The following is a 17,595-nucleotide window of genomic DNA, read 5'->3' as shown; positions in this document are numbered from 1 at the left end:
GAAGTTCAGGACCCGAAAAACTGCTAAAAATAGTAAACTGTGCTACAATTAAGGAAACTGAAAATGCTGAGAAAGACAATGGTGGGGGTCCAGGTGGACCTGGCAGGTGGCCACCAATATCCACCTGGATCATTCCTCCCCCCTTAGGAAGCAATGGTCCCCATTGCGTTGAGCTCCTCCATGAGATGAGGAAACCTCTGCTGAACTTGTTCCCTGGTGAGCCACTTGCCCTGCTGAAGGAGTTGGCCTGCTTTGACAACTCGATACAGTTGGATATGCTCTTGGCGAGTGTTCTTGATCTGTGTCCATGATCCGATCAGTTGCAGCTTGTTCCATGCAATCGGGATTTAATTCTGTGGGTTTGAGCTGTTCTGCAATGTCGGATGTGTCTAGCAATGGTGGAAAGTATGGCCGAAGGCGGTCCACATTGAACACTGGGTGCAGGCCAAGGAATGGGGGAATGCTGAGCTCAAATGCATTGTCTCCCATAGCCTTAGTAATGGTGTAAGGACCATATCGAAGTGGTCTCAATTTCCGATAGGCTCCAGTAAGGCGTTCCTTTTGCAAATGCAACCAGACTTTGTCGCCCACCTGAAACTTGTGTGGCACCCGGTGTTGATCATGTCGCTGCTTGTACTTGGCATTTGATTTCTCAAGAATGTCATGGACCTGCTGGCGAATATGTTGGATGCGCTCAATGAAGCTGGTGGCCTTATCTGTTTCGGACTGGACATGAGCTGAATTCATGTGAGTAGCTGCAAGTGGCATGGCCACATCAATGGGGCATAGTGGCTGGAATCCTAAACCCACCTGAAAAGGGCTATGGCCAGTGGAGCTGTGAAGAGCTCGGTTGTAGCTGTGCTGAACATAGGGGAGGCTCTCGTCCCATGTGCGTGGATGCTTTGAGTTATACATGCGCAGAATGTGCACAATCATCCTGTTGACAACCTCTGTCTGGCCATCAGTTTGAGGATGGAAGGCTGTGGACTTCTTGAGTTTGGTGTCCAGCATTGACCAGAGACTGGACCAAAATGTGCTGAGAAACCGACTGTCCCGATCTGAGATGATAGACTGTGGGATCCCAAAGTGCACCCACACTCGTTCAAAGAAGAGTTTAGCAGTGGCTTCTGCTGTGATATTCTTCTTGCAGGCCATCATAATGGCCATCTTTGAGAACCTGTCGACGACCACAAAAACACAGTCATTTCCATGCTTAGTGGAAGGAAGGCCTGACATGTAATCCATGGATATGGATTCCCAAGGTCGACTAGGGGTAGGCAACGGGGTATAGAGGCCTTGCTTCTTAATGGTCGGTTTGGCAATGGCACAGGCAGTACATGATCGGATGTACTTCCCAACATCCTGTTGAAGATTCGGCCAATAGAAATAGTTTTGCAGCACTGCCACTGTTTTCTCGACCCCGAAATGCCCAGCAGCCCGACTGTAGTGTGCTTCCCAAATCATCTTGGCACGCTCTCTTGAAGGAACACAAAGGTGACCGAGGTGGCATAATAGGGCATCCTGGAGGTGAAAATCTGCAACCTGCCGACCCTCCAAGAGTGTCTGGTATGTGTGGCCGAATTCTGGGTCGCTTTTGTAGAGAAGTGGCCAATCAGAAGTCTCGTGCCCACAAGAGTTGAGCACGGTGGTTAGCGCCATGATCGGTGGTCGACTGAGGCAATCTGCAACATTATTGGTGCTGCCCTTTTTATACTTGATATTCAAGTGAAACTGTTGCAGGTATGTAGACCACTTCTGATGGCGATCATTCTGCAATTTCCCTTGGGTCTGTATGAATTGCAGAGGTCGGTGGTCTGTGTGGATGACCGTTTCCTTCCCCAAAATGTAATGCTTCCATTGTCGGCAGGCCTGTACAATGGAATACATCTCTTTATCATAAGTGGGGTACTTCCGGACTGTGTCTGAAAGTGTTTCACTGTGATATGCCACTGGATGTCCATGTTGAGTAAGCACTGCTCCAATAGCATAGTCAGAGGCATCTGTCTCGACGTCAAATGGTTGTTGTAAATCTGGTAACGCGAGCACTGGTGCCGTGCAGAGGCGATCCTTCAACTCCCTGAATGCCTTCTGTTGAGATTCAGACCAAAAGAATTTTGCTTTCGCCCCGCCCTTGGTGACTTGACTCAAGGGCCAAGAAATATGAGAAAATCCCAACACAAACCTGCGGTAGAAGTTGGCAAGACCTAGAAAGCTGCGGAGCTCTGTTAGAGTGGTTGGAGAGGGCCAATCCTGAATGACTTGGACCTTGGCTGGATCGACATGCACCCCCTGTTCATCGATGATGTATCCCAGATACTGGACCTCGGTCATGCCAAAAGTGCATTTCTCCAAATTGGCACATAGCTTGTGTTGCCGCAGTGTTTGGAGAACCTGTCGGATGTGGTGGAGGTGCTCTTCCCAACTCTGGCTGAAGATCAAAATGTCATCCAAGTATACTACTACAAAGGAGTTGGTGAATGGCCGCAAGATGTCATCCATTAGCCTCATAAAGGTTGCAGGAGCATTCGTCAATCCGAAAGGCATGACCAACCATTCGAAGAGGCCCTCCTTGGATTTGAAGGCAGTCTTCCACACATCTGAGGGTTCAATTGGTACCTGGTGATATCCTGACTTCAGATCGATCTTGCTGAAATATTTCGCCCCCTTTAGTTGGTCTAGGAGGTCATCAATCCGCGGGATCGGGTACCTATTACGGACAGTGATCTTGTTCAGCGCCCGATAGTCAATACAGAGTCTCCACGTCCCATCCTTCTTCTGTACCAACACTATCGGGCTCCCACAGGGCGAAGAACTCGGACGGATGTGACCTTTCTGTAGGAGCTCCTGAATCTGCCTCTTGATTTCATTGTTCTCCAGAACGGAGCGCCGATAAATTGGTCCATTGGGTAGCGGCGCACCTGGGGTCAGATCAATGGAGTGCTTGACTTGACAGTGCAGAGGAACCCCTGCCGGGGAGGTGAAGATGTCTTTGTACTCCTCCACAATCTTGTCCATTTGTAGCTGCCGTGCAAAGGGACCTCGTTTGGAGGCCGCGGCCACTGTCTTCTTCTTCCCTTGAGGGCGTATCATCAGGAAAACAAATTTCCTGGTTTTGGAAATGATCTTACTGCATTGTTTTGCAGTAATCAAAGAGATGGCGGCAGGTGGTGGTACCTCTGGTATCCTGAACAACTTATTTCCCAATGTAATAATAACAGCACGGGGCCTTGATTCATACACAGCATGTCGCTTCCACAAGTATGGTTGTCCTAGTAATACATCACAAACTTCAAGGGGAGCAATGTCACACAATACCTCATCCGTGAAGGGCTTGATGTTGTATGGAAAGCGACACTGCTGGCTCACGCGAAGATCTCGCCCTTGGTAAAGCCACCCAATGGTGTATGGTTGTGGATGTGCTGTGGTCGGTAAGCCCAACCGCTTCACGACCTCTGCCGAAATGAGGTTCTTTTGACTCCCGCTATCAACAATGAACTGTATCGGGGAGCCCTTGACCCACATCTGGGAGTGGAAGAGACGCTCCTCCTCCTCTGGATCTTCGGGTTCATTTTTCTGGATCTTTGCGGTAGCAACAGTGGCGCTGGGATCCGCATCAATGATCTGCTTCCCTTTTTCATACCCCTTATCGGGTTCTGACTCAGAGTCGGAACATGCATCTGATTCTGAAACCTTTAGCTCAGCCACCAGTGACTGTTTGGCCCGACACTCACTTGTGTTGTGAGTGGAGCTCTTATGGAACTCGCACCATTTTCCAGTGTCCTTTCTCGGCTTCGCAGCGTTGCTCTTTGCTTGCAGCTTCAGCTGGTTGTCTTGGGCTGTCCCGCCTTGGCTTTGTCCTTTGTTCTGTGGTTTAGGGGCACCTTTCCCCTGCTTTGGATTCGCAGATCCAAAGTCTCGCTTCTTTTGTTTAAACTTCTGCTCGACTTTGACGGCATACCGGTATGCTGCGCCGAGCGAGGGGATGTTTAGGAACTGTATTTCTTCCTGGATGTACTTGTGCAGGCAGCCACGGTATTTGAGTATCAAATGTTGCTCCGAATCCTTGATACCCAACTTTGTGCGAAGGGTATGGAAAAGATTGGTGATCTCCGGCACATCTTGGTCCCTTCCCTGCCGCAGCGTGGTCCACTTTATGTATTCATCCTCATAGCTTCCGACAGGGTAGTACTGCTCCTTGATGGCATCCCGGAACGAATCCCAGGTGGGTGCGGCTGAAAATAGTGAGCCAGTACTTTCATCCTTCTGCTCGCAGTAGGTTTCCCACCAGTCCTTGACGTGGGGGGCTGCTTTGAGAAGAGCAAAAAAAATCTTTTCCCGACTCGAAAATTCATGAACAGAAAAATAACCCTCTAGCAGATTTAACCATTTATCTACGGCATCGGCGTCTATCTGACCCTCGAATATGGGGATTTCAAAATTAACTTGTACCTTAAAGGGTGTGGCGTTTCCAGAGGAGCTGCTGGAAGCCGATGCGCCGCTTCTGGGTAGCCGCTGAAGGATCTGCGCAAAGCTGTCCATCATCGCATTCCGTTGTCGCTCGAGCGCTTCTTCGAGCAAGATTTTGATGGGATCTCCTGCCCCCTCATCTTTCTTCTCGTCCGCCATGGGAGGCCGTCGGGATTTGCGAGGCTGGTCTTGCAAAGGTTCAACCAGTTCAAGCCCTAACTCCTTATATCCCGACCTTGTTGGGGACATGCAAAGAAAAACAGAGAAAAAGCAGACCGCTCTGATACCACTGATCCAGATTTAAACAGGAACGCAACAAATTACAGAGATAACCATATACACAAAGATGCAGCGGAAATAATACTTCATTTCATTAATGGAAAATACTGACATATGCTTACAAACAGAAATGGCAATAAACTAGCTAGGGCGATGGTAGCTTATCTCTGAGAAGAGATGTGATGGCTACATGCCTCTGAACTGTTCTGAACTGTATTACAATGAGGCTCGAAGGCCTATTTATTGTTGAGAAACAATGGAAAACCCTTCACATACCGAAACCTAACCCTAGAAGATGAAACGCCAAATTGTGGGCCCCGTTTGGGTAAATTGGTACATCAATTTCCCGGGGTCGTAACTTTGGCATACGATCTCCGTTTGACGCGTACGATAGCTCGTTAGAAAGATCTATCCGAGTACTACCACTTTGGGAGGCAACATAGGGCTCGGTTGCCCCAGAATTCCAAAAAAACGTCGTTTAGGGCCTCAAAACGGCTCCGGAAGTTCAGGACCCGAAAAACTGCTAAAAATAGTAAACTGTGCTACAATTAAGGAAACTGAAAATGCTGAGAAAGACAATGGTGGGGGTCCAGGTGGACCTGGCAGGTGGCCACCAATATCCACCTGGATCATATACACCCTGGCCCCACAAACAAGCCCGAAGAAAAGTGACCGTCGATCTTAATCGACAGATCCAACGGCGGATAGGAATATCGCTGAACCCTAAATGCCACCATTTAACGTGCAATCACGGCGGTTTTTCAAACTGTCCTTCTGCCACGTGTCCATCAATGAATGTGATCACTGCGAAAAAGAAGATACTGCTTCCCACTCACGGGGCCTGCGAAAACCGCCCGAGAAACTAGAAACTGGAAAGTCGGGGGCATCAAGAGTGCCCTGCTCCCATCCACACGACAAACCAGATTGCCGGAGATATTGTGAGAAGAGGCCTTGACTGGTCTGTCTAAAACCCTTAGAGGAGAGCCACCCGCTTTGCAGTCACAGAGGCTTTGAGTGAGCTTGCTTCTTCGACCAATAGACTGCCAAATCTTACTATACCCTATAAAACTTAAAGAGTCCACTCCTCTGCTCATTCCGCTTCTGGGTTTTTAGTATTACCTTCCAGGGTCCTATTTTTGAATATCAACCTATCTTCTTCGGCTTGATCATGGCATTTCACCTTAAGAACCAGTCCAGTTAGCTCTTGCGATTTTGTTGCAAACTTTTCCTTTGCGTAATTTACTCCTTGATTGGCAGGAGGTCCGCCAGCTTGTTGGCCATCCTTCGAACATGTTTGAAAGTGATGGTACGGAGGCCTTGAAGGTGGTTGTGGATCCTTTGAAAGATCTGATTGAGCCTCCAGTTCTTAGAGACCTTTTCTGGAGTAGTACCCCAACTGATCTTCTTGACTGAGTTAATGATTAACTCAGAATCCGCTTCCACAATCACATTGTGTTGATTATCTAGAAGCAAATATTCTAAACAATGTTCCATAGCCATAATTTCTGCCATATTGTTGGTGGCTTTTCCAAGATGGCCATGGAATATAAACAAGATATTCCCTTTTTCATCCCTTAAAACTCCGCCATGACCCGCAGTACCCGGGTTGCCCTTTGAGGCTCCGTCAATGTTGAACTTTAAAAATCCTTTGGGAGGAGGTTGCCAAAATTCAAGCTTTGAGTCTTTGAAAAGATTCTTCCCTCCCAGGCTTTGAGGAATCAACCTTTGTAGTCCAAGCTGGCAGAGAATCCTCCACTCAGAAGCCGAGGGAGGATTCATGGGAAGATTTCAGACAATGGAGCTTACAGTCTGTTGTAGTTGTTTTAGGATCTTATTATGAAGGTATAGGGGCGGTTTGTTTTTTCCTTGAATATCTTGTTATTCCTTTATTTCCATGTGTTCCAGATTATGAAGCCTGGAGTTAGAGCCCAGGCAATGCTAAGAACTTCGTTATTCATGAAATTGCTTCTCCAATTTTTCGGGGTGTTGGTGATGCTTCCAAGCTCTTTGTCCAACTGCTGGAATATGGAAGCAAAAGAATCCCACAGCTTGGACGGAAAGTAGAATTTGTTGAGAATATGCTCCATTGTTTCCTCTTGCATTTCACAAAGTTGGCACCTGGAGGGCCCCAGAATACCTCTTTTCCTAATATTGTCCCAAGTCAAAATTTTCCTGTGTTGCACCAGCCATGTGAAGAGTTTAATTTTCATCCAACCTTGTTGTCTCCAAAGTCTTTTCCAAGCTTTATCTGGATTTTGGGAAGCCAAACAAAGGAGAATTGTTTTTGCGTCCTTAAGACTATAGGCGCCCTAATTGTTATTGCCCCATCTTAGCTGGTCATTCCCTACAAAAACAAAATTTTTCCTTCTATCTAACTCTTTAATTATTACATTAGCTTCGTCTTTTAAGGGGTTGTCATTTCTAAGATCAATATTCGTCCATTGTCTCCACTTTCTTGCATTGTTGGTTCGATCCCAAAATTCCTTAACTTTGATTAATCCTTTAGTGTCTGTCTCTGCCTTCAGTTCCTTTAATTCTTCTCTTAATAGAGTGGGTTCCTGTTGCCATTTTTCCTCCCAAAACAGAGCTAAGTTTCCCTCTCTAATTTCCCAGAAGCCATTATGTTAAACTAGACATCTATTGTCCCAAACCTTGTTCCATATGTGTGATCCCTTGATATTACCATCCATTCTTATATGATCCTCACTAGGCCATGAACTAGCATATTTTTCTTTCCAAATTGTAGCCCATTGAGCCTTTGTTTCTTTTAGCCAGTGCCGCCATAATTTATCCCCTATAGCTTTGCTCAGAATTTCAGGATCATCTAATCCTAGTCCTCCATAATTTATGGGTTTGCAAATTTTTTCCCAAGCTACCAAGGCCCATTTTTCTTTACTTCCCACTTTCCCCAGAGGAAGTTTCTTTGAATGTTTCTAATAAGCTGCAGAACTCCTTTGGGAGCTGGGAGAACAAAAAGGATAAAAACTGGGATTGCTTGTAGAACAGCCTTTGTGAGTACTAGTCTACCTGTCAGGTTTAAGGATCTAATTGTCCATTTTCTGATTTTGTCTTGCAGTTTGTTGATAATTGGCTCCCAGATGCTTTTGTGTAGTGGCTTAGAAGTAAGAGGTATCCCCAAATATTTTGAGGGAAGAGAATCTCTTTGAAAGCCCAGAATTTTGGCAATGTTCTTTTGAATGGAAATATTAGTATTAAAGAAAAAGATCTTGGATTTGGTGAGATTAACTTCCACACTTGAAGCCTTGGCAAATTCATTTAGAATCTGTTTGAATGCATGAGCTTCTTTGACTGTAGGGATTCCTTGCAGCATCATGTCATCCACAAATTGTTGATGTGTCCACGCTTGGCCCTGTCAGAAAGTTGGAGACCTTTGATCTTACCAACTTCTTTGGCATGATTGATAGATCGACCCAGTCCTTCCATCATAAGGATGAAGAGAAAGGGAGAGAGTGGGTCCCCCTATTTGAGGCCTCTAGAGGGAAGAAATGTTTCAGAGGGAGAGCCATTGACCAGAATAGAGAAACTTGAGGAAGTAACCAGGGCCAAGATCCATCTTACCCAGTTGTGATCAAACCCAAAGGCAATAAGTATTTTCCTGATATAGTTCCAACTTAGTTTATCATAGGCTTTAGCAATGTCCAATTGCATGATCATACTAGCCTTTCAGTTGATAGTCAGAGAATGAACCACCTCGTGAGCTTGAATAATATTGTTGAGAATTTGCCTTCCTTCCACATAACCGGCTTGTTCCACAGAAACCAGAGATGGAAGGAGAGGTTTTAGTCTGTTGGCCACCACTTTTGATATTATCTTGTAGACCACATTACATAAAGCTATTGGTCTAAACTTGTCCGGAGTCTGAGCAGTCTCCTGCTTGGGGATAAGAGCAATGAAAGAAGTGTTCAGAGCTTTCAGAATAGTTTTATTCATCCTGGAATCTTCTACCACATTTAAAATATCCTTTTTAACAATGCTCCAGTAGGCTTTGAAGAAATCAACATTGAAACTGTTTGGGCCCGGTGCTTTACCATTTTGCATCTCTTTGAGCACCTCGCTGACTTCCTCCTCGGTTACTGGCTTGTTGAGGTTGAAATTTTCCTCATTGGACACCAGCCTAGGAATGTGTCTTGTGAAGTTTCTGATGGAATTCTCTCTGTTATAACAAGTTTCTTTGGCAATGCCTTGAAAGTGCTTGACCAAAGCTTTTTCAATTTCAGCATGAGAGTTGTGAAGAATGCCTCTCTCATCCTTGATCAATGAAATTATGTTATGAACTTTGTTCGCCATTATGGATCTATGGAAGAAGCTACTATTTCTTTATCCCTCTTTGAGCCATTGAACCCTTGATTTTTGCCTCCAAAATATTTCCTCTTCTTTGCACAATTCCTCCCATTCTTGATGGTATTTAGTGACCTGCTCATTCCTAATTTCATCAAAGCCATCTGTGATAAGGGCTTGGTTGAGTTCATGCATTTTTCCTTCTATTGCTTTTTTGGCTACAAAAATGTTGCCATGTTCATTCTTGTTCCATTCCTTGAGCTTAAGCTTAATGTGTTTTTGTATTTTTTGAAGAAGGAACATATTGGTGCCTTGGATATTCAAATATTTTTCCCAACATTTAGAAATATTACTATTGAAATCTGGATGAGAGAGCCAAATGTTTTCAAAGCGAAAAGGTCTATTTCTTTGAGTACCAATACTCTGCACCTCCAGATAAATCGTCCAGTGGTCAGATCCTACAAAGGGTAGGATTCTTGCTGAGATTTCCTTATTATTGAGCATAAGATCCTCATATATCATGAATCTGTCCAGTTTAGAAGCCACCTGAGACTCTCCTCCTCTTTTTTTGTTCCAAGTAAAAATTCCATTACTGGTTGTAATATCCACTAACTTCATAATGTCCGTGAAAGACTAAAACCTCAGAGAGTCTTGACTTTGAATTCTAGTTCCACCTTTTTTCTCTGAAAGCGATTTAATCATGCTAAAATCCCCTCCTAGTATCCATGGCTTACTTGCATGTCTATCCCTTAGTTCCTCCAGAGAATCAAGAAACTTATGTTTTCCTTCCAATCTTTGGGGTCCATACACATTGGAGATTAGATAAGTTTCCTTATCTCCGACAGGCTGGATGACCATAGAGAGATAATCTTGAGATGCTTCAGCATCTAAAATTTATATTTTCTTAGGATTCCAAAGGGTGAGAATACCTCCTGCTGTATTCTCCGCTTTGACTTCCAGAAACTCATAGTTATTGAGCCACTTGCTGTGAATCTCTTTTAATTTATGAATGGAACATTTGGTTTCCTGAATGAAGATCACATCCGAAGCTATCTGTTCCATTCTGTTACTAATCAGTCTCTGTTTCTTTTTACTACCAAGACCTCTGATATTGCAAGAAGTAAACTTCATTATTAAAGATTAGTGAAGTAGTAGCTGGTTAGATCTTTCATCTTACTTGAGTCTATCATTAACTTTCCACATTCCATTAATAGCTCATTTTGATTTTTCCTGCCTCTTTTTTTTCTTGGGTTTCTAGGTGCTAATACAGGTATGGGTCTTACCGTTTTTACCCCCTCATTGCTCTGCTTTTCCTTGCTCCTTTGCCTCTCCGGTCCTTTGTTTTGGGTTTTCCATAGATATAGCTATTGGAATTTATTGAACTCCTCTGGAGGTAAAGATTCTATCCCTTCTTTAGTTCCTTGAATCAAGAAATCTTCCAAGTCAAGATTCTCTTTCTCGAGAATCTCCTGAAGTTTTTGGCCCTCCGTTTCCATCTCACTAGGGGTCATCTCCTGATCCATTTCTGTTTCAGTATCACTCACCATCGCTTTTATCTGCATAATCTTATCTAGTGTTTGTTCCTTGTCCTCTACTTTCTTTTCTTCCATTAATTCTTCCCCTTTCTTCCGGTCTGCTGTGTTATCTTCTTCTTCCACTTCCAAGACTCGGAACCTGTTTTGGCTGGTTTGTTGTCCTTCAGATTTTTGTGTTTTTATTCCCTTCTTGTTTCCTTTTCCTTTGTATGCCATTTTGTGAAAGCCTTCGGAGTCTTTCATAGCATTAGCTTTACTCTTATTCTCTATTCTGGTGAGAGGGCAGTCCCTGAACAGGTGTCCATGTTCTTGACATTTGTGGCATCTGAACGTAATATGTTCGTAGTCTATGGTTTGAACCCATTCTTCATCATGAACTTCCAAGATTATCTCATCTAGAAGAGCTCCAGAGAGATCCATCTCCACACAGATCTAAGCAAAGGAAGTATACTTTCCCCTCCTAGTGGCTTCAGAAGCTTTAACAAACCGACCTAGCTTATTTCCTATGGCTGTTAATGATTCTATTTGCCAATAATCAAGTGGAAGAGAATAGAGCCTTACCCAAACTGGGACTGAAGTAAAGGTCTCACGTTCTGGGACAAAATTCATGATCCAAGGTTGCATATAGAGACCTGCAGCAGCAAAGAAGTATGGCCCACCTTCAAAAACTCTATCCTTGTCTTCGATATTCACAAAAACCACGGTAAAGAATCCCTTTGAACCTAGGTGTAGGTCAATGTTTCCTTTTGGTTTCCAGTGGTATCTTATCCACATTTGTAAGGCTTTTTCAGTGGGCCATAAACCCATGAATTTGCAAATGATTGCATAGGTTTGCATGTATTCCCTGTGCTCCTGCAGAGCAGGCTCATTTAACGTGACTCTGGGAATTACTGCAGCTTTGGGCTTACATGGGCCCATGTGTGCTTTGATTTTTGTTCCCTGTTCCTTGTCTTCTTCCTCATTCTCTTTAATAATACTTTTCTCCTTGGATTCCTATCCATTTTGCTCCTCTTCACTATTCTTATTCCTTCTCGTTGAAGGACCTCTGTCATTTTCCATGGGTTTTTTCCTTTGCTGTTCACGGCTTGCTTGAAGGAGGGAGTGGAGCTCCCTCCTCTGCGCCCCTCCATGGATCGCTGCCTCCGCAGCAACTCTAAAACCCTATTGTTTTATCCCGCCTTCGCTCCTGACGTCGCCGCTCCCCTTTTCTCACTTCCTAGAAATCCTTGATGTTTTTTCATAAACATGGTTCAATTAATAAAGCCTAAGAATTACAATATAATAATAATAATAATAATAATAATAATAATTATTATTATTATTATGAGTTTATATTATTATAATAATATTAGTATAATAATATTGGTCTATCGGACCTAAAGAAGCAAATTATTTATTTTGATTTAAGATTTTATTCCTATGACTAAAAAGCTTGGAGAGAAGCCTCCCGAGCTCACTATAATTTTGACATTGTAAAAGGCTAGAAAGGCGAGTATTGTGACAAAGATTATGAAACTAAGATCTTATGTGTTTGTACGCGAGGCACTCTAAAAGGAAGTGGTTTTCATCCTCGATGTTCCTATTCTCACATAGATGGCAGATCCTTTCCATCCATGGTCTTTTAGGAACTGCCCAACTACCTATTTGACTATGGAGCTCATGAAATTTCGTTCTAATCTTTGTTATATTATTATATTATTGTTATAATAATATAATAATTATCATAATATATTATTATAATAATAATAATAATAATAATAGAATAATTATTATTTTTATTAATATAATAACTATTATATTATTTTAGATATCATTTTTGGGATTCAACTGCGTTAAGTAAGTCATTCACGTATGACCATTTCCATGAGAGGTAGTCGTAACTGACTAATTTCTCATGATTTTTGAATAGTTCACTTAGCACTCATTGCATCGGGTGATGCTCACAGGGGTGAAGAAGTGGGATTGAAACTAGTGAAACGAATCACATAGCATCAATCATCACTTCCGGGGCTTGCACCCGGTAACCAGGACTTCCCAGGAGGTCACCCATCCCAGAACTCCTCTAGCTCAAGCGCGCTTAACTGTGGAGTTTTCCCCACAATCAAGCCCACTTAGCTTGCTACCCCATTTGCAAAACCTTAGCAAGTATTGTGCCTCATGAACCATTCAAGTAGAGATCCCTTGACTCTTTTTGAATTTAAGTATGAGGGTTTACGCAGTGCATTTCATAAACCCCCATACTTAAATTCAAAAAGAGTCAAGGGATCTCTACTTGAATGGTTCATGAGGCACAATACTTGCTAAGGTTTTGCAAATGGGATAGCAAGCTAAGTGGGCTTGATTGTGGGGAAAACTCCACAGTTAAGCGCGCTTGAGCCAGAGGAGTTCTGGGATGGGTGACCTCCTGGGAAGCCCTGGTTACCGGGTGCAAGCCCCGGAAGTGATGATTGATGCTATGTGATTCGTTTCACTAGTTTCAATCCCACTTCTTCACCCCTGTGAGCATCACTCGATGCAATGAGTGCTAAGTGAACTATTCAAAAATCATGAGAAATTAGACAGTTACGTCTACCTCTCATGGAAATGGTCATACGTGAATGACTTACTTAACGCAGTTGAATCCCAAAAATGATATCTAATATAATGCACACTGTGTAAACCCCCATACTTATTATATTATTATTATAATAATAATATAATAATATTTTTATTTTTATATTATTATAATAATATAATATTGTTATCACACATTATTATTATTAATTAATATTATTATGATTAATATTAATATTAATATAATAATAATAATAATAATAATATAATAATAGTAATAATATAATAATAAATATATTTTATTATTATAATAATAATACAATATAATTGTTATTATTATTTTATAATTTTATATTATTATTATAGTAATATAATAATAATTATATTATTATTATTATAATATTAATTATAATAATCATATATAAATATATATAAATATTTATATTGTTGTTATTATTTATATAGTTATAATAATTATAAATAATTGTTTAAAAAGATATTCATAATAATGATTAATGTATTGGAAATTGTGGTTGTATAAATATTTTATGTATGAGTGTATATCAACTATATTGGTAAATGTAGTTGTGCTAATAAATATGTGATCAAAATTATAAAAATCAATGAACAATTAAGTAAAATCTGCTCCCAACCTGAAGCCATTGGTATTGGTCGGAATCCGTCCCACAGTCTGCGTAGGAGCCTAGCACCAATATATGTGCCATTGGTATTGGTCGGAATCCGTCCCACAGTCTGCGTAGGAGCCTAGCACCAATATATGTGCCCCTGCAACCTCAAAGGAATAAAAGAGGTTTGAAGGGGAACCACTTTCTTGATATGGCATTTTCCAACGTGCATTGTAGGCTTTGAATGGTGTGTTAACGAGTAAGGGGATCTTCTCTACCTCATGATTTCCTTGCGTTACCATCCATGGTCTCGACCTCGCGAGCGGTTCTACAAGCATGCCGAAGGAGTCCCATAGAGGTTGACTGTCATCGGCGTATGAAAGATCCCCTGGCAAAAGCAGCACATTGTAATTCATTTGCTGCACATGCTGCAGGGTGGAAATCATCCATCCCGTCTGTCCCAGGTCGCTTGTATAACAAACCCATTAGGTAGGTTGTGTTAGTGTACATGTACATAAAGTTTTGTTAGCTGACATAGGTTATATGTACATTAAGTACATAACATAAAAAGTATTTAGTTTTATATATTTTTAACTATAATGTTTGTATGTGGTATTAACATTGTATAAAGCATAGTTACCAAATTCGAATTCGAATACGAATACGAATTCGATTCGATACAGAAAAAATTTGATTGATTAAAATTCAATACAGAAAAAATTCGAAAATATAAAACTTATAAATTCGACATATTTTTAAATTTTAAGAAAAAAATCTATATTTTTATTAGAACCAATTAGAAATATTATACTTGTATATAATATTATATAAATTGGTTTTTGGAAAAACAAATACACCCAGAAATATTATTTTCTTAAAAAATATCATTTTCTAAAAAGATGGCAACCTCAAATCAAAGAAATTTTTTTATCACTTAAAAATAAAAAATAACATGTATATTGATTAATAACTTAAAAACTAAATTGGGCCTGGAGTATGCCCTAAAACTGCTTCTGCTTGGCTAAGAGCTCGTCTTCCTCGGACGTAAGGAAACAGGTTAACGGCCCAAGACCCAGAGGCATCTGGCAGGAGTGAAAGCCTGCTCCCTTACGGACCACCAGCGGGTTATTTCAGGTGGCGTGGTTTTCCTTGATAACAGTGATGTGTCAACTGACATTCGCGGAAAGCAGCCAGAGATGGCTGTCCTCACTGTTGGTTTGACAAACTGAGTTTGATAGGTTTTTCCACCTTTTGAAAAAAAAAAAAAAAAAAAAAAAAAAAAACTTAAAAACTAAATATCTAATTAGCTCTTTTAGTGAATCCTGTTAGAAAACACATTGTTAAGGAATTATTTATGTTGTAAATTCTGTTCCTCCTGTTAAAGGCTGCAAATCCTATGTTTTTGCCATCTGTTCCCTCTACTGATTGTGGGCATGTCGAGTCCCCATTTCCTAGTCGAGCAAGGGGAAATGGAGGGAATATTACGGGACTCTCCCTCATCCATAATTCTAACTCCATCCACGTCAGTTTTGTCAGAAACAGAAACTAATTACATTCTGCATTGATCGAATCGAATTTAATCGTATTTTTCACCCAACCGAATCGAATTGCCGAATATTCTACTTTTCAGCCTGATTCCGCCGAATTTGGTATGCATATTAACATTGTATAAAGTAATTTTTGATATATTGATTCTACCATCACTATAAAATATAGCAAATTCATTTTCTCACAGTAATTTTAACTATGCAAATTCATTTACTCTTTGATTGTATAAAGTAATTTTAACTATGCAAACAATTAAACTTTAACTTAACTATTGATATATTGACTCTATCATCACTATAAAATATAGCAAATTCATTCTCTCTCTCAATTTTTACTTTAATTTTTACCAGCGCAAAGCCTAACAAAATGGCATAGGTTAAAAAACCAGATATAAACCTGATCCTATTAAAATGAATACAGTATGCTATTACATAATGGGTTTTTTATGAAACTCGCCCGCAACTGCAAACGCTATAGGAAGCTAGCCTGGTGATGTTTTGAAGGAATACTCTGATCCATTTCCTCCGCAGCGATAATAATAGACCGTACCAGGTTTAAGCGGTCCAATTACAACATGGTAGACATTTACAGATTCGTAGAACAGATAACGATAATTAGTGTTTTTCCCTTTTGAATAAGATGTGTATTTTCCAGGAGAGGTTCCATACTGAACTATTGAGCTTACAGCGTCATCACTTGGATTCTCATACGAATACTCCCTGAAAGAGAAATATGAACCTGCAAAACAAAGGCAAAACTACAAACGTTTTCTTAGTAACTGCAAGTAATGTTTTTGGACCTCCTGTCGAGAGGAACTGATAATGTTGATCGAGGAGGAGGCCGCATATATGATCTATATACATGCGATATAACGATCAGAATACAGAGTAAACGAAAATCCATTGTATTTCAACTTTGAAGAAAGCAAAGAAGAGAGCAAACTTTTGCCCAAATCAAAGGCGGTGCAATATCGGTTGTGTAATTCGATGCGATATTTAGTGATTGACAGAATGGAAAGGCGAAGTCTGAGCGAGTTCGTATCTTTATAACTGAATTATTGCGTTGACATTTTTCAATGTGAACCTGAAGGACCATTGGCTACCTATCTCAATCACATAGAATTAAATTATTACATCTACTTACTTCAATGTTAATAGCGTCTCTTCCCGGATGCGGGTGTTTGTTAGCTACAAAGGTTTGTTGGCAGCGCGGGAGATGGGCAGGTGGCAGCCCACTTGCGCGAAGCACATGACCCTTGGCAAGGACGACAGGCTTCGCACAATCGTATTTAACGCAGCATTTACTTTGCCCACCCTCTGTTTTGTCATAGCAACGATGGCGCTTTGCGTCTTTTTCATTGTCTCGGTTCTCTGGTATGCTCTCGGCTAAGTCCAGGTCGCGGTCTTGGGCTTCTCTCCTAGCGAGCGGCTGCCTGTAAGCTCTCTTGTGGCTCTGGTAACTGACGAGATTTCCTCCGGTTTTGTAAGGTCTTCGCAACTCGGGCAGGCGAGCGACGGGTGCGCGGCACGGCGGGCACACACTGGTGCAACGAACGGGCGGACATGCGACGGGCGGGCGCTCCTTATGCGACGATCCTTCGAACTTGTGCAACAAAGTGCGACAATAAGTGCGACAATAAGAAAACACTTCAAATAAACCAAGTGTTGGATCCTTGTTTATATGCGATGGCTAGATGGAGCTAGGCCGACGTATGGAGGAGCACATATGGGCGTGGAATGTTGGTTTATGGGGTCGGCCTTAAGGCTGGACACCCCCTTCCAAATACACGCAGAGATGTGTATAAATACAAAGGACTGGAGCTCATTTTGACATCGTTCATCCAACGAACTCGCAGATCTCTTCTACGCATTGAGCAGGGGTAAAAGGGCGCAGATAAGTGCGCAGTTTTACCGGAGGCAGTTGTAGGTTGACAAGAGTGCGGTTTTGAGGTGGTTGTGTGCAGAACTTAGAGGTGGAGTTCTTGGTGTCTCGGGTGAGCACCCTCCTACCGTATGAGGTTGGCACATGTATTGTAAAGGCTGTCTATGCCTTGGTTGTAAATTATTCTAAGTATAGACTTGGAGTTTTGCCAAGTATACTTGATGATGTATTATTGAAGAACTGTTATAATATATTATTGTCGGGCAGACTGTTCGGGAGTTGCCCCTCCCTTTATACTTGGTTGCAATTGTTGATGTTCTTGGTTAATTGCATATGGATAATGAATGAGTATGGGCTTCATTAAGTATAAAGGATAAATGCATTTTACTTGGTTGCAAAACACAAAC

The 17,595-nt window shown here is 41.7% G+C and overlaps 1 pseudogene; it reads right to left on the bottom strand.

Moving 5' to 3' along the window:
- Positions 1-16,042, bottom strand: part of LOC149220271 (purple acid phosphatase 22-like) — a 113,670-nt pseudogene extending 97,628 nt beyond the window's left edge.
- Between the last annotated feature and the right edge of the window lie 1,553 nt (positions 16,043-17,595).

The sequence above is a fragment of the Pinus tabuliformis genome, chromosome Q (genome assembly GCF_031772625.1).
Source record: "Pinus tabuliformis cultivar Carrire ecotype Pingquan chromosome Q, CPIR1, whole genome shotgun sequence".
In the NCBI taxonomy this organism is placed as follows: domain Eukaryota; kingdom Viridiplantae; phylum Streptophyta; class Pinopsida; order Pinales; family Pinaceae; genus Pinus; species Pinus tabuliformis.
This window is presented reverse-complemented; position numbering and strand designations above follow the sequence as displayed.